We start from the raw sequence: 21875 nt of genomic DNA, 5'->3' as shown, positions 1-21875 counted from the left end.
AAACCATTTATTTCATAGTATGAATAGGAGCGGAGAGAGACGCCACAAGTAATAAAATAGACATTTTATTTTACAATTGCAGGTTATAGTAATAATAAATGCAATAAATGATGTAAAGTTAATTTACAAACAAATTATAATGTACATAGAAATGAAAAGACTTCGATCTTGAATCTGAAAGAAATTTCAAATTATTAGAAAGCACAAGTTCCATAGGAACGTCAGTCTTTAATAAGGAAAAAAACACATCATTCTCTAGGCATGTGGCACTCATGTGACGACTATGACATTTCACCTGTAAAGAAAAGTCTATGAGAAACACTAAGTGTCCATGAAATCACTATGTATCACACGAGGGTCAACACAGGCACCCGTAGAGTTAAAGTCCCAAGTAAGTCACTGTTCTATGCAGAGTTAACTGCAGGTTTCATAACACTACCTGCGGCTACCACGAAATGTTTGACTTCATGCACTTGCTTCGCGTAGTCCTTGAAGAAAACTGTTATGTATTATTGTAATGTACTATATTATTTCAAGTGTTGCAGGTATTGTGCAACATTGCATCATATTGCATGAATAAGACATTTTATGCTTTATACATAAGAGTAATGATTTGTTTTGGTATTAGGATTCAAACATTTGTTGATTACCTCAAAGATAGAATGTGATTCTTTATGATTTGTACTGGAGTAGGATTTAAGTCTTTTCAGAGCGATGCTCTTTTGTTTAGCAATGTTTTGGTTTATGAGATTGTGTAAGACGCTCCATATGCACTTGGGAGTCAGCTGTCACAGAGTAAAGTTCATAATGTAGTCTTTTATACATTAAAGGTATCTTTTATAATACCAACATATTATTACCCATCAAGCCACATTCGACGACGTCAGATGGGATCAGCTGAGAAATAATTACTAACAATTATTCATCTATGTTCCAGGTAATTATTATGGTTAATAGAACTTCCTACCTAAGCATCAATATCTTATATTTGGCGACGAGGATGGGATCAGCTGAGAAATAATTACTAACAATTATTCATCTATGTTCCAGGTAATTATTATGGTTAATAGAACTTCCTACCTAAGCATCAATATCTTATATTTGGCGACGTTTGAGGACGACGGACAAGCAGGGAGAAGCAAGCAGGGAGAAGCATTGGAGCCTATGCACAAGGACGGCCAGCACAAGAGAAGGTCTTTGTACATCGGGGGACAAGAGTAAAATCGCCCAATGAAGATTTTACCAGCAGCAGAATAGGAATTTCATCAAATACACAAAAAGGGTGAAATTTAAAGTTGGGTAGGTAGGAAGTATACTTGTGACTGCAGAACAGTAACTTAACCTACCACAGTTATTAAGGTAAGCAAACAAAATGCCTTTTAATATAGAACCCCCTCAAGCCTTCAGCATCACTGCTGAGCCTAATTCTGTTGCAACACGATGGCAACAGTGGTGTGAGGAATTTAAGATTTATTTAGAAGCATTAGGGAACATGAAGGATGCACAAAAGAAGGCATTATTACTTCATACAGCAGGTAGGGAAGTTCGGGAAGTGTTTAAGACTTTGCAGCCTACAGATGACACAAGTGAAGCTGCAATTAAGGCTCTTACCACATATTTTGCTCCTCAAGTCAATAAATTTTTTGAAAGATATCAGTTTTCAGCGCAGGCTTATCAGAAAGAAAATGAAAGTTTAGATGCATTTGTGACTAGACTAAAGAATTTAGCTGTTTCATGTGAATTTCTAGAGTTAGAGAATGTTATCATAGATCAAGTAATTGCACATTGCACATCAGAAGAGCTTTAGAAACATCAAATAGGCAAAGTCACATAATAGGTAGTTCTACAAGCAATAGAATGGAAAATTCTAAAATTAATACAGTAGGTTCTAAGTGGAAAACCAATGAGAATCAGAGAAGGAATATGTCAAAGCCTAGTCATAGAAAAGTGCCTAACACTAATGTTCATAAATATCAGAATCAGGCTTATACACAGAAACAACAGGAAAAACCCAAGTGTTTTAGGTGTGGTAAAACTGATCATCTTGCATACGAAGCAAAGAAATGCCCTGCTACTGGACAGACATGCCAGAATTGCAGAAAGCTGGGTCATTTTGCAACTGCTTGTAGATTTCCTAAAATGTTATTTTCATTAGTAAAATAAATTTTTGAATATACTTACCCGATAATCATGTAGCTGTCAACTCCGTTGCCCGACAGAATTCTACGGGAGGGATACGCCAGCTATCACTATACTAGAAGGGGGTGTACTCACCAGCGCCACCTGTGGCCAGGTACTACAGTACTTCTTGTTGACACCTCCTCAATTTTTCCTCGGTCCACTGGTTCTCTATGGGGAGGAAGGGAGGGTCAATTAAATCATGATTATCGGGTAAGTATATTCAAAAATTTATTTTACTAATGAAAATAACATTTTTCAATATTAAACTTACCCGATAATCATGTAGCTGATTCACACCCAGGGGGGTGGGTGAAAACCAGTGTACATGACTAAAGGATAGCTAAGTATCCCGTATTTCATATAATCAGTTATCTCAAAATAACAATGAAATAATAAGTACCTGGTAAGGAAGTCGACTTGAACCGTTACTCTGCCTTTATTAAGTTCGTCTTCCTTACTGAGCGCAGCGTTCCTCTTAGGAGGCTGAATCAACTCTAAGGTGCTAAAGTATATAGGGCTGCAACCCCTACTAAAGGACCTCTACACAACCTCTGACCCAGGCGCTTCTCAAGAATGAATTGACCACCCGCCAAATCAAAAGGATGCGGAAGGCTTCTTAGCCTACCGTAACAACCATAAAAACAACAATAAAAGCATTCAAGAGAAAGGTTAAAAAAGGTTATGGGATTAAGGAAATGTAGTGGCTGAGCCCTCACCTACTACTGCACTCGCTGCTACGAATGGTCCCAGGGTGTAGCAGTTCTCGTAAAGAGACTGGACATCTTTAAGATAAAATGATGCAAACACTGACTTGCTCCTCCAATAAGTTGCATCCATTATGCTCTGCAGAGAACGGTTCTTATTAAAGGCCATCGAAGTGGCTACGGCTCTCACTTCGTGGGTCCTTACCTTCAGCAAAGCAAGGTCTTCCTCCTTCAAGTGAGAATGGGCTTCTCTAATCAGAAGCCTTATATAATATGAAACCCCGTTTTTGGACATGGGCATCGAAGGTTTCTTGATTGCACACCATAAGGCTTCTGACTGTCCTCGAATAGGTTTTGACCTATTAAGATAATATTTCAGAGCTCTGACAGGGCAAAGAACTCTTTCTAGCTCGTTACCTACCATGTTGGAAAGGCTAGGAATTTCAAACGATCTAGGCCAAGGACGTGAAGGAAGTTCATTCTTAGCTAAAAATCCGAGCTGTAAAGAACATGTCGCAGATTCGGAAGTGAACCCAATGTTCTTGCTGAAGGCATGAACCTCACTGACTCTTTTAGCTGTTGCAAGGCAGACGAGGAAAAGAGTCTTGAGGGTAAGGTCCTTGAAGGAAGCTGACTGGAGAGGTTCGAACCTAGGCGACATAAGGAACCTTAAGACTACGTCTAGATTCCAGCCTGGAGTGGGTAAACGACGTTCTTTAGAAGTCTCAAAAGACTTAAGGATGTCTTGAAGGTCCTTGTTGGAAGAAAGGTCCAAACCTCTGTGGCGGAGAACTGAAGCCAACATACTCCTGTACCCTTTAATCGTAGGAGCTGAAAGGGATCTCTCATTCCTTAGATGTAATAGGAAGTCAGCTATTTGGGTTACAGAGGTATTGGTAGAGGAAACTGCATTGGCTCTACACCAGCTCCGGAAGACTTCCCACTTGGATTGGTAGACTCTACGAGTGGATACCCTCCTTGCTCTGGCAATCGCACTGGCTGCCTCCTTCGAAAAGCCTCTAGCTCTAGCGAATCTTTCGACAGTCTGAAGGCAGTCAGCCGAAGAGCGTGGAGGTTTGGGTGCAACCTGTCTACATGAGGTTGACGTAGAAGGTCCACTCTTATAGGGAGAGTCCTGGGGACGTCGACCAGCCATTGTAGTACCTCTGTGAACCATTCTCTTGCAGGCCAAAGGGGAGCAACCAGCGTCAGCCGTGTCCCTTCGTGCGAGATGAACTTCTGGATGACTTTGTTTATGATCTTGAACGGTGGGAATGCGTAAAGGTCGAGATGGGACCAATTCAGCAGAAAAGCATCCACATGAACTGCTGCTGGGTCTGGAACTGGGGAACAGTACAAAGGAAGCCTTTTGGTCATGGAGGTGGCAAACAGATCTATTGTCGGCTGACCCCACAAGGTCCAAAGTCTGTTGCACACGCTCTTGTGAAGGGTCCATTCCGTGGGGATGACCTGATCTTTTCTGCTTAGGCGATCTGCTGAGACGTTCATGTTGCCCTGAATGAACCTCGTAACTAGGGTGAGGTTTAGACTTCTTGACCAAATGAGGAGGTCCCTTGCTATCTCGTATAGGCTCCTCGAATGGGTCCCTCCCTGCTTGGAGATGTAAGCCAAGGCTGTGGTGTTGTCGGAGTTCACCTCCACCACCTTGCCTAGCAGGAGGGACTTGAAGTTCAATAGGGCCAAATGAACTGCCAGTAGCTCCTTGCAGTTGATGTGGAGCGTTTCCTGTTCCTTGTTCCACGTTCCCGAGCATTCCTGACCGTTCAAGGTCGCGCCCCAGCCCGAGTCTGATGCATCCGAGAAGAGATGAAGATTGGGGGTCTGAATCGCTAACGATAGGCCCTCCCTGAGAAGGAGGTTGGTCTTCCACCACAAGAGAGTGGTCTTCATCTCTTTGGTGACCGGGATAGAGACTGCTTCGAGCGTCAAATCCTTGTCCCAATGAGCTGCTAGATGGAATTGGAGAGGGCGGAGGTGGAGTCTCCCTAGCTCGACGAACAGGGCTAACGATGAAAGGGTCCCTGTGAGACTCATCCACTGTCTCACCGAGCAACTGCTCCTCTTCAGCATGCTCAGGATGCAATCTAGGGCTTGGCTTATCCTTGGGGCCGATGGAAAAGCCCGAAAATCCTGACTCCGAATCTCCATTCCCAGGTAAACAATGGATTGGGAGGGAATGAGCTGGGACTTTTCCAAGTTGACTAACAGACCCAGTTCCTTGATCAAGTCCAAAGTCCAGTTGAGACTCTCCAGACAGCGACGACTCGTGGAGGCTCTCAACAGCCAGTCGTCTAAATAAAGGGAGGCTCTGATGTCCGATAAGTGGAGGAATTTTGCAATATTCCTCATCAGATGCGTAAACACCATAGGAGCTGTGCTTAGGCCAAAACACAGGGCTTGGAATTAGTACACAACCTTTCCAAAAACGAATCTCAGGAAAGGTTGGGAGTCTGGATGAATAGGAACGTGAAAGTAAGCATCTTTCAGGTCCAACGAGACCATCCAGTCCTCCTGCCTGACCGCTGCTAGGACCGACTTCGTCGTCTCCATAGTGAACGTCTGCTTGGTGACATAAGCATTGAGCGCGCTGACGTCCAGCACCGGTCTCCAACCTCCTGTCTTCTTGGCCACCAGAAAGAGACGGTTGTAGAAGCCCGGGGATTGATGGTCCCGGACTATAACCACTGCCTTCTTCTGTAACAGGAGCGACACCTCCTGGTGCAACGCTAGCCTCTTGTCCTTTTCCTTGTAGTTGGGAGAGAGGTTGATGGGAGAAGTGGTCAGAGAGGGTTTGCGGCAGAATGGAATCCTGTAACCCTCCCTCAGCCACCTGACAGACTGGGCGTCTGCACCTCTCTTTTCCCAGGCTTGCCAGAAGATCTTGAGTCTGGCTCCTACTGCTGTCTGGAGAGGAGGAGAGTCAGTGTTTGCCTTTAGAAGTCTTGGAACCTTTCCTAGACTTGCTCCTGGAAGAGTCTGGACGGGAGCTTCCTCGGCTGGGGGCTCTACCACGAAAGGGCGGAATAAACCTTGTAGCAGGAGTATCAGCCACTGGGGTGCGATAAGTCCTGGGGACTGAGGGAGCAACCTTAGTCTTACGAGCTGAAGAGGCCACAAGATCATGAGTGTCCTTTTGAATCAAGGCTGCAGACAAGTCCTTGATAAGCTCTTCGGGAAACAAGAACTTAGAGAGCGGAGCGAAAAGGAGTTGAGACCTTTGACAAGGTGTGATGCTGGAAGAAAGAAAGGTGCAAAGTTGCTCCCTTTTCTTAAGAACTCCTGACACAAACATTGAAGCAAGCTCGCCAGATCCATCCCTAATTGCTTTATCCATGCAGGACATTGAAAGCATGGCCGAGTCCTTGTCCGCAGGGGAGGTCTTCTTGCTAAGGGCCCCCAGGCACCAGTCTAGAAAATTGAACATCTCAAAGGCACGAAATACACCCTTTAGGAAGTGGTCTAGATCGGAGAAGGTCCAGCAAACCTTAGAGCGCCTCATTGCTGTTCTACGAGGAGAGTCGACCAAACTTGAGAAGTCAGCCTGGGCAGAGGCAGGTACTCCCAAGCCTGGTTCCTCTCCTGTGGCATACCATACGCCCGCTTTAGAAGTGAGCTTAGTAGGTGGGAACATAAAGGAAGTCTTCCCTAGTTGCTGTTTAGACTGCAACCACTCTCCTAAAATTCTTAAAGCTCTCTTAGAGGACCTAGCAAAGACGAGCTTAGTGTACGTTGACTTAAGGGGCTGCATGCCCAGCGAAAACTCAGATGGAGGAGAGCGTGGGGTAGCAGAAACAAAATGGTCCGGGTATACCTCTCTGAAAAGAGCCAGGACCTTACGAAAGTCAATGGGAAGAGGAGAAGACTTGGTTTCTTCCACGTCTGATGAGGGATCCAGGTGCGCAGCTTCCTCCTCAGAAACCTCATCACCAGAGTGTAGCGAAGTGAGAGGTAAGGTAACAGTGGTAAGCTGAACAGCAGAATCAGAACAAGCGGGTGCATAAACGCTTGTGGTTTCATCCTCAAGTCTCTGTTGCTGAGTTAAAACCTGAGGTTCAGGCTGCAAAGACTGGTCAGGAAGAGTAGAGGAAGGTAGGCGCATGGATTGAGGTGGCTGACTCCTGGCATGAGTGTCTTGTCTCAAGAGTTGCGCTTGCTGTAAGGGTTGCGGATGCGCAGTAGCAGGTTCCTGAGGAACGAGTTGAGGTTCCTGAGGTGTGAGCTGCGAGAGTTGAGGTAGCGGCTGCGCAGAACGCAGTTCTTGTCTCGCGAGTTGAGGTTCCTGAGGTGCTAGGCTAAGGTGTTGAGGCTCTCGCTTTGAGGAGGGTTGAGGTCGCTGCAGCGAGTGCTGAGGTGGCTGCCTCATGGATGGAAGAGGTTGTCGTACCTCAAGAGATTGTTGCCTCGCTGGTGGAACCGCAAGCGGAACCGGAGGAAGTAAGGCATAAGCTTCCTGCTCCCATTGCTGAGGTTGCCTTAAGGAAGGCGGAGGTAGCTGCACACCGCTGGAAACTGGCAACTCAGAACGCGGTAAGGTATCCTGAGGAGCCTCAACTTCGTACGCCTGGCAGACTGGACTGCGGTTAGGCGGAGCGATCGCAGGAGGAGGCGTAACCTTCTCAGCCTGACACTCACGCATTAAGACCGCAAGCTGTGACTGCATGGACTGCAGCAAAGTCAACTTGGGGTCGACAGACGCTAAGGTCTGCTGAGGCAAAGCCTTAACAGAAGATGAGGTCTGTTGCGGCATCACCTTACCCCTCTTAGGAGGAGTGCAGTCACCTGATGACTGCGGAGAGTCAGAGCTAATCCAATGACTGCAACCAGGTTGTAGAGCTCTTGAGGTCTGGACTTTGAGTTTGAGAGGTCTTGAGACCTGAGTCCAGCGTTTCCTCCCTGACATAGCTTCAGCAGACGAGTAAAAGACGGGCTCAATCGTCTGCGGGTGGGAGTGACGGTCTCTGTAAGACACGCCCGCAACCACCGAGGATACTTCTGTGCGCCGATCAAGGCCTGCCGAACCCTTTTGCCCTTCGACATTGCTTCTCCCCTGGGCTTGGGAGCTTGCAAGAGGTCCCGGACTGGGAGGACGACTGGCACGCACAGAAGTACCCTCACGCACCACACTGACACTGACACTAGCACTTGGCACCGCACTGACACTAGCACTCGTCACAGCACTGGCACTATCACCTCCCACTGCACTTTTGACCTTAAGTTCTTTGACTTCTGCCATAAGAGACTTATGATCACTAACCACCGATTCCACTTTGTCACCTAAAGCCTGAATGGCACGCAAAACAACGGACATATCAGGTTGAGTACTAATAGTAGGTTCGGGGGTAGCCACTACAGGGGGAGGAAAAGGTTGAGGATCATGAGGTGAGGAAAAAAGTGAAGAGCGAGAAGAACTCCTCCTAACTCTCTCTCTCTCTAACTTGGTTGAATATTTCAGGAATCGAACAAATTCAAGTTCCGAAAGACCGGCGCATTCCTCACATCGATCTTCTAACTGACAGGGTCTTTCCCTACAGTCAGAACAAGCGGTGTGAGGATCTACCGAGGCCTTCGGAATACGCCTATTACAAGACCTACATCGTCTATGGGGTGGGGCTTGTGAAAGGTCAGACATCTTGAATCAAAGAGTTAGTCAAGGGGGATTCCAAATCAAGCAAAAAGATCGTTAACCATTAAACAGAACTAAATAAAAGCTATCTAAGCTAATAGAGAAGTTTTCCAGTATAGCGACAGCCGAAATCTGAGAGAAATACTTCACCAAAAGCCGTGAACAATACTCCAAGATTATAAGCGTATCCCAGAACGTCTTGCCGGAAGCACGACAGAGGAAAAATTGAGGAGGTGTCAACAAGAAGTACTGTAGTACCTGGCCACAGGTGGCGCTGGTGAGTACACCCCCTTCTAGTATAGTGATAGCTGGCGTATCCCTCCCGTAGAATTCTGTCGGGCAACGGAGTTGACAGCTACATGATTATTGGGTAAGTTTAATATTGAAAACAGTACGCAAAGAAAATAAATGCTACAGTTGATACTATGGGTCAAGAGAATAATGAGGAAAATGTTCATGATAATCAGGTTAGTTCAGAAACTGATTTTGCGTTTCACATAAACTCAGTCAACAAAGGTGCAAAGAAACATATCATGGTAGAAGTAATCATAAATGGTAAACCAATTTTGATGCAAGTTGACACAGCAGCCGATGTATCAATTATGTCTGAGAAAATGGCTAAAAGCATTCCTAATTTGTTATTAGAAGGTACAAATAGAGTTTTGAAAAGTTATAATGGTTTTGATATTCAGGTAATAGGTGCTTCGAACGTAGAAGTACAGTACAAAGAACAGAAATTAGAGAGAATGCCATTAACAGTAGTAAAAGGTAATGGACAAACTTTGCTAGGTTTAGATTGGCTACAGTATTTGAAGTTAGATTGGCCTAGTATTTTGAAGGTTGCAGGTAGACAAGATGAAAACAAAAATGAAATGTCTATGGATGATATCATATCAGAGTTTCAAGACGTATTTGAAGATAAAATAGGTACAGTAAAGAACGCAAAGGCAATTTTAGTTTTGAAACCTGACAGTTCTCCTAGATTTTTTGCTCCGAGACCAGTACCGTATGCATTGAAAAGTGCAGTTGAAACAGAAATCAGGAGATTAGAAAGTGAAGGTTCTTGGGAAAAGGTTACATATTCAGATTGGGCTACACCATTAGTTCCTATTGTGAAGGAAAGTGGACAGGTTAGGTTATGTGGAGATTACAAAGTAACGTTAAATCCACAACTGCAAGTAGCTCAACATCCCTTACCAAATCCGAAAGACATGTTTGCAACTATGTCAGGAGGCAGTGTTTTTTCTAAATTAGATTTAAGACAAGCATTTCAACAGCTTCCCATGGATGAAACTTCACAAGAATTATGTACAGTAAATACATCCTTAGGTTTGTTTAGGCCAAAGAGATTACCTTATGGAGTTGCAAGTAGTCCAGCTATATGGCAACAAACTATGGATAAGATTTTTTCAGGAATGCAAGGAGTATTCATTTTTATAGATGATATTTTAATTGCGGGTAAAGACACAAGAGAACATAGAGAAAGATTGCGAACAGTTCTGAAGAAGTTGAAGGAACATAATATTAGAGTAAATAAGAACAAATGTATTTTAGAAGTTGATTCAGTGGAATACTTAGGTTTTGTAATAAATGGCAAGGGTATTCACAAAACTAAAGAGAAGATTAAAGCTGTACAATCAACAAAAGTGCCAGAAAATGTTAAGGAATTACAATCATTTCTAGGTTTAGTAACATTTTATGGGAATTTCATTCAGAATTTGTCTACAATTGCACATCCATTGTATAATCTGTTGAATAAGGGTGTAGAATGGAAGTGGACAAAAGTGTCAGGAATCTTTTGAAAGAATCAAGCAGGAAATAACATCACCTACATTCTTAGTACATTATCAAATGGATTTACCAGTTAAATTAATATGTGATGCATCAAACATAGGTTTAGGTGCAGTATTATCTCATGTAATGCCAGATGGAACAGAAAAACCAATTGCATTCACTTCTAGAGTGTTGAACAAGGCAGAAAGGAATTACTCTCAAATAGAAAAGGAAGGTTTAGCATTAGTTTATGGAGTTAAAAAATTCCATATGTATCTTTATGGTAGGAAAAAGTTCACACTTGTTACAGATCATAAACCTTTATTAGCAATATTGGGTCCAAAAGCAAGTTTACCTACGTTGGTAGCTGCAAGACTACAACGTTGGGCAGTTACGTTAGCAGCGTACCACTATGATATAGAATACCGTCCAACATCAAATATGGGTAATGCAGATGCTTTATCCAGATTACCCGTAGACAAAGCTCCAGAAGAGTATGATGACAGTGTTCTGTTAATTTCAGTATATAATGTACCAATAACTGCAAAAGATGTAGCACACAGTACCAAGCAAGACCCAGTACTTAGTAAGGTTTTGGAGAGTTTAATGACAGGTAGGGACTTATGTGGAAAGGAGGAAAATTGTAAACCGTATAAGGATATATGGTATGAACTGAGTGTGACACAAGGAATAGTGATGAGAGGTTCCAGGGTAGTTATTCCTAATTCACTGAGAAATAAGGTTTTGTCTGAAATACATGCTGATCACCAAGGTATTGTAAGATCAAAGTCAATTGCGAGAACTTTTGTATGGTGGCCAGGTGTAGATAAAGATGTGGAATGTTATATTAAGAATTGTATGAATTGTGTTATGCAACAAAACAATCCTCAATTTGCTAGAATGCACCCGTGGGAGTTACCCAGGTATCCATGGCAGAGTGCATATAGATTTTGCAGGTCCTTTTTTGAATTATTTGTTTTTGATAGTAGTAGATGCTTACAGTAAGTGGCCAGAAATTATCCCAATGAAGACGACAACGTCTTACGCCACAATTAAAGAGTTAATGCAAATTTTTTCAACGCATGGTATTCCAGAAAGAATTGTTACAGATAATGGTCCACAATTTACCTCACAAGAGTTTAAAGAATTTTGTAATGTCAATGGTATAAAGCATACATTTTCAGCTACATATCATCCATCTACTAATGGAGAGGCTGAAAGATTTGTCCAAACGTTTAAGCACAATATGAAGTGTAGAAAAGCAAATTCAGGTAATATATATTTGCATGTGTCAAAATTTTTATTGTCTTATAGAACAACGCCGCACAGCACAACAGGCGTGGCACCCTCAAATTTGTTAATGGGAAGGAGGATAAGGTGTAAGATAGATTTGTTGTATCCAAGTTTGCAAAGTGATTTAGAAGATAAAGGGTATAAACAAGTAGCAAAGCTTCCTAATGTAAGACATTTTTTACCTTTGTCTGATGTCATGGTAAGATCGTACAACACTCCAGAGAAGTGGGTACCAGGAGAGATTGTAAGAGAGATAGGAAATTTACATTATGATGTTCGTGTTGGTGATAATGTTGTAAAACGTCATGCTGATCAATTACAGCCGTTAAACAGAAAGACAGTAGAGCATGTGAATGTTAGAGATGAGAAACTTAAAGAAGTAGTTAGATCAAATGAGTCAAGTATTAACCAAGATGGTCCAACATCCAATGTAGATTCAGAACCAATTCATGTACCAGTACAAGATGATGTTAAAGTGCTTCCTAATAGGATTAACAGAGGAAAGCCCCCTGAGAGATTAGATTTATGAATATTTTTACAATGTCAAGTTAAGGGGGAGGAGACTTATGTATTATTGTAATGTACTATATTATTTCAAGTGTTGCAGGTATTGCGCAACATTGCATCATATTGCATGAATAAGACATTTTATGCTTTATACATAAGAGTAATGATTTGTTTTGGTATTAGGATTCAAACATTTGTTGATTACCTCAAAGATAGAATATGATTCTTTATGATTTGTACTGGAGTAGGATTTAAGTCTTTTCAGAGCGATGCTCTTTTGTTTAGCAATGTTTTGGTTTATGAGATTGTGTAAGATGCTCCATATGCACTTGGGAGTCAGCTGTCACAGAGTAAAGTTCATAATGTAGTCTTTTATACATTAAAGGTATCTTTTATAATACCAACGTATTATTACCCATCAAGCCACATTCGACGACGTCAGATGGGATCAGCTGAGAAATAATTACTAACAATTATTCATCTATGTTCCAGGTAATTATTATGGTTAATAGAACTTCCTACCTAAGCATCAGTATCTTATAAAAATGCGCAAAGATTTCCATCCTGTGAAGCTCTTGAGGCTTTCGAAATCCATACTCTGGAAAAAATTCAGAGATGATGTGACTTTTCTAGGATCGTGACCTGCGGGTGTACTGTCAGGATCCGCTCTGCGAATGAAGTAGGTGATTTTCGCTCTTAGTTGTTTCAGTGACAGGTCGCTACCCGATGTTTCTCCTTTGAAGAGTTGGCCTCCACCAAAGTCTGAAGTTCTCTGAAGATAGACCTTGAGGCTCTCTACCGGACATAGAGAGGCATCTTTTTTCAGGGGGCAGATTCTCCAGGGGCCCCATCTCTTGGTGGGTAATTCATTTTTCGCGAAAAACGTCGGATCAGGGAAGAGGGTAAGGTCTCCTGAGTCTGTAAACAGGATATGACCCTCGTCTCTTGATAATGCCACTATTTCGCTGACTCGAGCTCCTGAGGCAAGAGCAAAAAGAAATATAACTTTTTGAGTCAGATCCTTGAGAGGGCACGAATCGTTGTCCAAGTTGGAGGCAAAATGGAGCACCTTGTCCAGGGACCAGGAGATAGGTTTTGGCGGAGGTGCTGAGCGTAGACGAGCGCATGCCTTTGGCAGTTTATTGAAGATATCGCTGGACAGATCAATCTGGAAGGCGTACAGTAGTGGTCTAGTTAAAGCCGATTTGCAGGTAGGAATCGTGTTGGCTGCTAAGCCTTGTCCATGAAGGTGAATGAAGAAGGACATGCAAAAATCAATGGTGATTTCCGTAGGATTTTTTGCCTTGACGAATGAGACCCACTTTCTCCAGGATGATTCGTATTGTCGTCGTGTGGATTCGGTCTTGTATTCCTCGAGGAAGTCTAGACTTTTCTTCGAGATCCCAAACCTTTTCTTCGCGGCTAGGGAGAGAAAATCATGAGATGAAGGTCCCTGACTTTCGATGATGAAGCGAAGACAGTCGACTTCTGTACTTGCTGGGAGAGAACTGGGCCCGGGAGAGGGATCAGTGTGGGCTGCAGCTCCAGGACCAGGGGGTACCAATTGCTCCGGGGCCACTTGGGAGCCACTAGGGCCGCTGTCCCTTTGTAGGTTCTCAGCTTGGAGAGGACTTTCAGCAGAAGGTTGGTGGGAGGGAACAGGTAGATCCTGGACCATCTGTTCCAATCCAGTGACATGGCGTTCACTGCTTCTGCCTTGGGATCCTCGTACGGGGCCACATAACGAGGAAGTTGATTGTTGTCGCTCGTTGCGAAGAGATCGATCTGAAGTTCCGGGACTTGGTGAGAGATGAAGGAGAACGATCTTGCGTCTAGAGACCATTCCAACTCTATCGGGCTTGTCCGAGATAGAGCATCCGCCGTCACGTTGCGGAATCCTTGTAGGTGAACTGCAGACGGGTGCCATTTCTTCTTTTCTGCCAGGCAGAAGATTGGGAGAAGCACCTGATTTATCTGGGGCGATCTCGAGCTCTGACGATTGATACATCTGACTACCACCGAGTTGTCCAGAGTGAGACGAATGTGGATCGAGGGAGGCGGAGAGAGTTTCTTCAGAGTGAGAAGGACCGCCATGGCCTCCAAGATGTTGATGTGAAACGTCTTGAATAGGGGAGACCATGTACCTTGAGCCTGTTGTTGGTGGGAGTGACCTCCCCAACCCTTCAGCGAAGCGTCCGTGTGGATGTTGAGTGATGGAGGTGGGTGTTGAAGAGGAATGGACCTTTTCAGGGCCTTTGCTTCCGACCACGGCTTTAAGAGTAACCGAAGTCTGTTTGGGAGCCGTCTCTTGAGGTCTCTTCGAGCGATGGATGCAGAACGTCTCCAGACTCCCGCGGTATCCTTTAGCTGTGCACGAAGCACTGGGTTTGTCACTGAGGCGAACTGTAGAGAGCCTAGAACTTGTTCCTGCTGATGTCTTGAGATCCTTTTGGATTTCAGCAGTTTTCTGACAGACCCTGCTATTTCTTTCCTTATCTTCTGTGGAATGGAAAGGCGGTGTGACTGAAGATCCCACTGGATTCCTAACTATTGGAACTTCTGAGCTGGAGAGAGGCGAGATTTCTTGGTGTTTATTTTGAATCCCAGGTGTTCTAGGAACTGGGTGACTTTGTTGCAGGATCTTACACAATCTTCGGGCGATGTCGCCCAGACCAGCCAGTCGTCGAGGTAGGCCATCACCTGGACGCCGCGGAGGCGGAGCTGTTGAACGATGGCGTCTGCCAGCTTAGTGAAGATCCGTGGGGCCACGTTGAGCCCGGAGGGCATGGCCCTGAAAGCGTAGCTTTTCCTTTGGAGTCGAAATCCTAGGTAGGAGGAAGGGTGGTGATTCATTGGAACGTGCCAGTAGGCATCCGCCAGGTCTATCGAGACCGTGTAAGAACCTTGAGCAGAAGGGTCCTTATCTGTTGAAGAGTCAGCATCTTGAACTTGTTGTTCGCTATGAACTTGTTGAGGGGGGATAAGTCTAGAAGGACTCTGAGTTTGTCGGAGTCCTTCTTGGGGACGCAAAACAGTCTCCCTTGGAACCTGGTTGACTTTACCCTCCTTATCACCTTCTTGTTCAAGAGTTCTAGGACATATTCTTCCAGGAGGGGGGTTGACTGTTAGAAGAATTGCTGGAAGGTTGGGGGTGGTTGAGTCCAGCTCCAGCCTAGACCCTTCTTGACGATGCTGTGTGCCCAAGGATCGAAGGTCCAACGATCCTGGAATTGGCGGAGTCTTCCTCCCACCGGAAACACTTCATTGCTTCTGGCTTCCCGAGGGTTTGCTACCTCAGCCGCTAGATCCCCTTCCTCCTCTACCTCTGGAGGGGCGGCGAGATGCATCTCTGCCTGCACCTCTGTTTGAGCCTCTGCCTTTGGGACGAAAGGTAGTGGACTGCTGCTCAAATGCAGGGGTGAAGACCGGCGACTGTGACAAGACCGGTTGGGTGACCAATTGAAAGGTCTGTTGTGGCTGAGCTGCCACTTGGGGAGTAGCGGATCCCGGAAATTGCCGTCTCTGTTGACGTTGCTGGGGTTTTGGTTTGGTGGGTCTCCTCTTAGGTTGAGGGCCGTCGTCCTGAGAGGATTTCCTTTTCTTTGACATGCCCCATTTGTGAAGAAGGTTCCTGTTCTCCGTGGCAGCTTTGTCAGTGATCTCTTTCACTAGGGAGGAGGGAAAGAGGTGTTTTCCCCAGATGTTGGAGGAAATCAGCCTCCGGAGTTCGTGTCGTACTGTCGCATTTGCAAACACGAATTCACAACAGGCTCTACGACCCTTCGTGAAGCTGTACAGATCCTTCACGACCGTTGCCAGATGTGTTTTGGCAAGGACCATGTAGAAGTCAGGGACCCTAGTGTCACCGGCCATGACTTCGAGCTGTACTTGGAGGGACATAGATGCGGCGAGCCTTTCCTTCGTATCATGTTTCCGACGAAGGAGGTGATCGTTAAGTTTCGGGAGGTCCTCGTTAAACTGACGACCAGCGACGTCAGGCTCTAGTTTCCCCACTATGAAGGTTGACTGGACGTCTTTCCAGTGTCTATCATCAGGGGGAGTGGTCAGGGAGAAGGGCCTGCTCTCCTCCAGTACAGGGCCAGGTTTCCCTTCTTCCACTGCTTTATGTACCGCAGTGAAGGCCTTTTCCAGAAAGGGGAAGGTCGCATTGTCTGGTGCGACGAAGGTCGGGTGCTTTTTGCTAAGCGCCGGCATTTTCGAGTTGGTGAAGCCTCTACTTTTCACCGCGCTGGCTAACATAGCCTGGGCCTTCGAGAGATCGAACACGATAACCTCCTTTGGTTCGGTCTCTTCTTTAGAGGCGGGTTCGGACCCGAGTCGGACGTAACAGTCCGGGTAAGCCTCAAAGTTCGGGAAGAATTCCACTTCTTCCAACGCGATCGAGCCGACCTTCTCACTGATAAAGATCTTGCCCGTGGTGATCGGCATGTGCTCGGCATACCTCCATGGGTTAGTATCCGAGCATGCAGGGAGGTCCTTAACCGAAATCCTTTTCAGTTGCTTCGAACTTCCGAGGTTGGACCTGAAAAATTCATGCGTCTCGCGAAGTTTCTTATCCATGAGAGCTTCAAGCATCTTGAAGATCTCCTGAGTGCTAGATGGGGTAGGGTCCGGGGTAGCGGATGTAGAAGGAAGTGATACCTCCGTCGGTGTAGGAGTTGGTGCAGGGGTAGAAGCTGGAGCGACCTCATGCTCCGAATCAGGGTATTCCACCTGATCTTCCTCATAGTCGAGCTCGTCGCCCATGAGGTTCCTCTCCGTGGTCTCCGACACTTCCGACATACGGTCCACATTGTCGGAATCTAAACAACACTCATGCATGGACTGAGCCATGACCACATCAGGTTCCACCACTATCTGGACGGTGGGAATCTGATCACTAGGGACCACTGAGTCTTTTGATGCCTTTGGAAATAGCAAGGCCCTCAAATCTTCGGTAGCGAGATACGGTCCGGTGGCGTTCTTCTAGAAGCCATGCACCCACTTGCGTAGCTTCTTCCGAGCGTTGTCCCTTACCTCCGCTGAAGGAGGATCGTCGAACGCTTCGACCAGACGACTCTTGCAGACTGTACAGTGCTGCGGGTCCCAATATTTTAGGTCGCCTTTCTTGGCGGCGCAGGGGGCGTGGGTCCGACACGCCGTGTGCCCGTAGAAGTCCGGGCGCTTCACTCCACAGAAGTTGTGGTCACACTTGATGTACTCCTCCTGTAAGAGAAAGAGATCATGAGTATACGGAAGGCATAAGAATGACTTACATTACTCTAAAGTTAAATTTTAAGTAGTTAAACTTTCACTTAACATTAAATAATTCAAGAATATTTTAATGTTAAAGAGAGGAGCGGGAAGGGGGAGTAGATACACATATTTGTGGATCCCGCCCAGTTGGTTACCGTAACCTTATCAATAGGCAATTTCATTTGTGACCGAGGACACAAAAACAGAAATCTTCATGGATCACCGTAGTGGGTAGAAGACAATTCTAGCAGAGATTACCTGCGAGGTGAAACAAGGACTGAGACCACTCAGACCTTTAGGGTAAAGGGGTAGCAGGAGACCCCATATAGATTTAGGTTCCGGCAACCAACCGTGCTAAGACACACACAGTATGCTGGAAATTTGTAATATGCAAGAAGACAGCACAGCCACTAGTAGAACGGTAAGACAATACCTATCCATCGGAGTAGCCAAGCTATCTGGTTGCAGTGTAGGGCTATCGGCATGTAGCCGACAGCTAGTAGAAGGGGTGCAAGTCCCTTGGTGCTTCCGGGGGGACGCCGGCAGACCGGCGGCACGCCGGAGGCCGCTCCAGCAGGGTTCATGGCATTAAGGTAGACACATTGAGGATTCAGGTATAATGCCAGCTTGGCGGCCGGCAGGAGGCGGCGGCGGCTGCCGGCTTGGTGACCAGTTCATAAGATAAGGCAGAATTGGTTAGTATACCAAGACCGCCGGCAATCAATGCCGGCCCGAAGGTCGAACAACCGAAGCTAGGTAAAGGAGGGGTGGGCCATCGGCTGTACGCCGACGGAAGGCGGCAGCCTCCGGCACACGGAAGGCTGGCGACTTAGGGGAGGGAGGGTATCTCAAGAATGTGTCACCAAGGGAAGGGCGGTATCGCCGGCAGTAGAGGCGGCAAGGGACCGGCACCAGGATAGGTAGAGAGACAGATAAGGAGGGATGGAGGGGTAAGATCACATACCCCTCTGGCATCCCACCTGAGTGAGTGTATCCATGATAGGAGTGGGTCCTATCATCCGATGGCAGTGGGCCGGCAGTCGGCCGGGTGCCAGGGTAACCCAAGGGAGAGTCAGGATACACCCAAGAGGGAGGGAACCCCTGTTGGACAAATCACTTCCAGTGGCTAACCCCATAGGATGCTATGAAGGGTATATGTACCAGAGCGTCCTGCTCAACAGGAGACCAAGATAGCCCTAACGCTCCACCCGAAGGAGGAATTGTAGGGCTAGGGACAGATATGCATAGGCTAGCCTATGTATAGGCTAGTCTATGCCAAGGGATAGGTGGGGAGGGAGAAGAAGAGGGGTCTTCCATAGGGGAGGCTCTGTACAAGAACGGCCACCAAGGAAGGGAGGACGCTCCCTAGCCTAGGGTAGCTAACCTGAATGAGAACGGTGCACGAGTACCGTCTCAAACTATAACAGTACAGAACTAGCCGCCCCCCAAGGCCTAACCTAGATAAGGAGTGTTAAATCCCAAGCTAGGTAGGCTGAAAGACACATCGCAAGTTGCATGGAAGGTTAAGTAACCTAACCGAAGCAACTGAGGAAGGACAGGCCGTTCCTCTTTCTCGGACGCAACCCTAAGGGGGGATCATTCCCTTAGAGAGGACAGAGAAGCGATAATACTCTGATTACGGACATGATCCCCCTATATAGAAGGGGGAGCATGGCCACACAGAGGGAACGCCCGTAGGCAGGGGATGAAGGGAGCATATAGGGGTTCCTACATTTAGGTTAGGTTAGAAAGGCACACAATCAAACCGATCCCCTATATGGTCCCTGAAGGCGAAATACACTTGCATCACAGTAAACAGTATGATAAATAATGCCACTATCTTCATAACTTAACCTAGGATCACTGAAATATATCATGCATGAACACTGGTGCTAGGCAATCTGGCCTAGGGGCTAAGCTAGCAATCTAGTATGGGGTCAGGCGATGACCGGATAATAGAGCGTTAAAACACGATATATGAAGTTCCTAGCTATGAAGACTAAATAACTAACAATATCAATTAGTTAAGAGGCCGGAATAAGCTGTTCTGACTAGCTAAATAAGGCATGCAAAAGAACAGCGACGCCATAAAATGGCGTGTCCGGTAGCAGCACAGCTCCGCCAGAAAACACGAAATATCACGAAAAGTATAAGTTACTTTACGGCCAGAGCTTATTTAAACAATACTGGGACCTGGTACTCAACTTTCCAGAAGAAGGCGAGGCCGAAGGTAGCTACAAGGCAGCTACAAGCAGAAGGATGAGGACAGACGTGACGTCATTTAGCAATGGCGCCCGTTTGTTTATGTTTCGAGTACCAAAAGTAGCCAGGGATGAGTGTAACTGTGGAACGGCTCCCCAGTTATTCTCCGCCCCTCCATATCGAAGTGTTAACTCTATATGGGGTGCAGATAGCTATGTGGCGTGTTAATACATGCGTCCCCTGTTGATATACGATGTCTTAAAGGGAAACCTTTAGGATACTCGCTCCAGAAGTAAGAATTCTGTGATAACCTGTGGTTTAATTCTCTGGGAATATCCTTGTAGTCAATATACCCAAGGAAGCTACCAAAAAGGAACCTTCCATCAGGACGTCATGGCTTGAGCCCAAAAATACATATATATGCATTTGTATAATGTTAGGCCCTTATAGACACACACACACACACACACATATATATATATATATATATATATATATATATATATATATATATATACACGAGGCCTGTCGGAAAACTATCCGACCTTAATCCAGAAAAAATAATCTATATACCTGACAGGATTTGGACCCTAATCCCCTTCAAAGTAGGCCCCTTGTGCTTGCACACACTTAGTCCACCGATCCATCCACTGCTGGAAACACCTCTGGAAGTCTTCTTTTGGAATGGTGTTCATCTTCGCCGTCGCGTTCCGCATTATCTCCTCTCTAGTCTCAAAACGGGTTCCTTTCAGTGGCGTCTTCAATTTTGGAAACAACCAGAAGTCACAAGGAGCCATGTCTGGAGAGTAGGGAGGTTGGCGAACAACTGGAATTCCATGTTTGGCCAAGAAATGTTGGATCAATTGGGATGAGTGTGCGGGGGCGTTGTCGTGATGCAGTTGCCAATTTTTCGCCCTCCACATGTCTGGCCTTTTGCGCCGAACTGCGTCACGGAGACGACGGAGAACATCTTGATAGTACTCCTTTGTCACTGTTTGTCCTTCCGGTGCGTATTCGTGATGTACAATTCCACGGATATCAAAGAAGACAGTAAGCATCACCTTCATTTTGCTTGGCACCTGTCGCGCTTTTTTCGGCCTTGGAGACTCGGGATGCTTCCATTGCGACGACTGTCTTTTTGTTTCTCGGTCGTACCCGTACATCCATGACTCATCTCCAGTTATCACGGTGTTCAGAAACTGGTTGTTTCCAAAATTGAAGACGCCACTGAAAGGAACCCGTTTTGAGACTAGAGAGGAGATAATGCGGAACGCGACGGCGAAGATGAACACCATTCCAAAAGAAGACTTCCAGAGGTGTTTCCAGCAGTGGATGGATCGGTGGACTAAGTGTGTGCAAGCACAAGGGGCCTACTTTGAAGGGGATTAGGGTCCAAATCCTGTCAGGTATATAAAATATTTTTTCTGGATTAAGGTCGGATAGTTTTCCGACAGGCCTCGTATATATATATATATATATATACATATATATATATATATATATATATATATATATATATGTGTGTGTGTGTGTGTGTGTGTGTGTGAGAGAGAGAGAGAGTGAGAGAGAGAGAGAGAGAGAGAGAGAGAGAGAGAGAATCATACTCCGGGTTGCCATGCCAGCAAACCCAGATTATGGTATTTCACTTGAAATTATGGTACACTGATTCCTTTTGTATTTTATAAACAGATTAATATAAGGTATGATATAAATAACATATTGGTATTTTCTATCTCTCAATGTTTGATTAACTTATTTACCTTGACGGCTGCTTTTCCGGTCCCATACAGCAGGGGAACCCCACTCTCTACAGGACCTCCACTGTCGTTTTACCTTGTTCGTTCAGAGTATTTAATGTTTCATATCGCGTATTGTTCATTTACTGTTAAATCGTCACTGTCAAAGGACTCATGAAATAAGGAATTCTTCAGTTTCCTCTTGAAAGCCTTAATGTCTTCAATCATTCGAATGTTTCGTGGGAGCTTGTTATATAGTCTCGGGGCCGCATATCTAAAGGCTGTGGAGTCTAAAGTAGACATTAATCTAGGCAATTCTAGACCGTACTTTGAACTGTATACGTCAAATTTTCAATGTTATCTTTGTTTTGTTATTTTTTTTTTACTACACAAAATGTTTCCATTGTCATACTAGCGAGGTCCTATTCTAGGAAGATTCGTAACGCATTAATTGACGAAAGGACACAGGTCTCCGGAAATAAATCCGGTTTTCCTTGGTCGGCTGCGAAACAATTATATCCGGTTTATATTCTATGTGGATTTTGCTTCATGAAGCTATTGTATTTTCAAAGTTTTATG

General features: G+C 45.3%; 1 protein-coding gene and 1 long non-coding RNA gene across 2 annotated transcripts in view; one reads left to right on the top strand and one right to left on the bottom strand.

The window, feature by feature from the left end:
- LOC137628791 (tachykinin-like peptides receptor 86C) overlaps positions 1-21875 on the top strand; it is a 178965-nt gene that overhangs the window by 150383 nt on the left and 6707 nt on the right. The window lies entirely within an intron of this gene.
- The window catches only part of LOC137628794 (uncharacterized), a 184772-nt gene that overhangs the window by 161854 nt on the left and 1043 nt on the right, over positions 1-21875 (bottom strand). The gene's annotated exons all lie outside the window — the stretch shown is intronic.

The sequence above is a fragment of the Palaemon carinicauda genome, chromosome 36 (assembly GCF_036898095.1).
Source record: "Palaemon carinicauda isolate YSFRI2023 chromosome 36, ASM3689809v2, whole genome shotgun sequence".
NCBI lineage: Eukaryota > Metazoa > Arthropoda > Malacostraca > Decapoda > Palaemonidae > Palaemon > Palaemon carinicauda.
The sequence above is the reverse complement of the archived record's forward strand: the minus strand, read 5'-3'. Positions and strand labels throughout refer to the sequence as shown.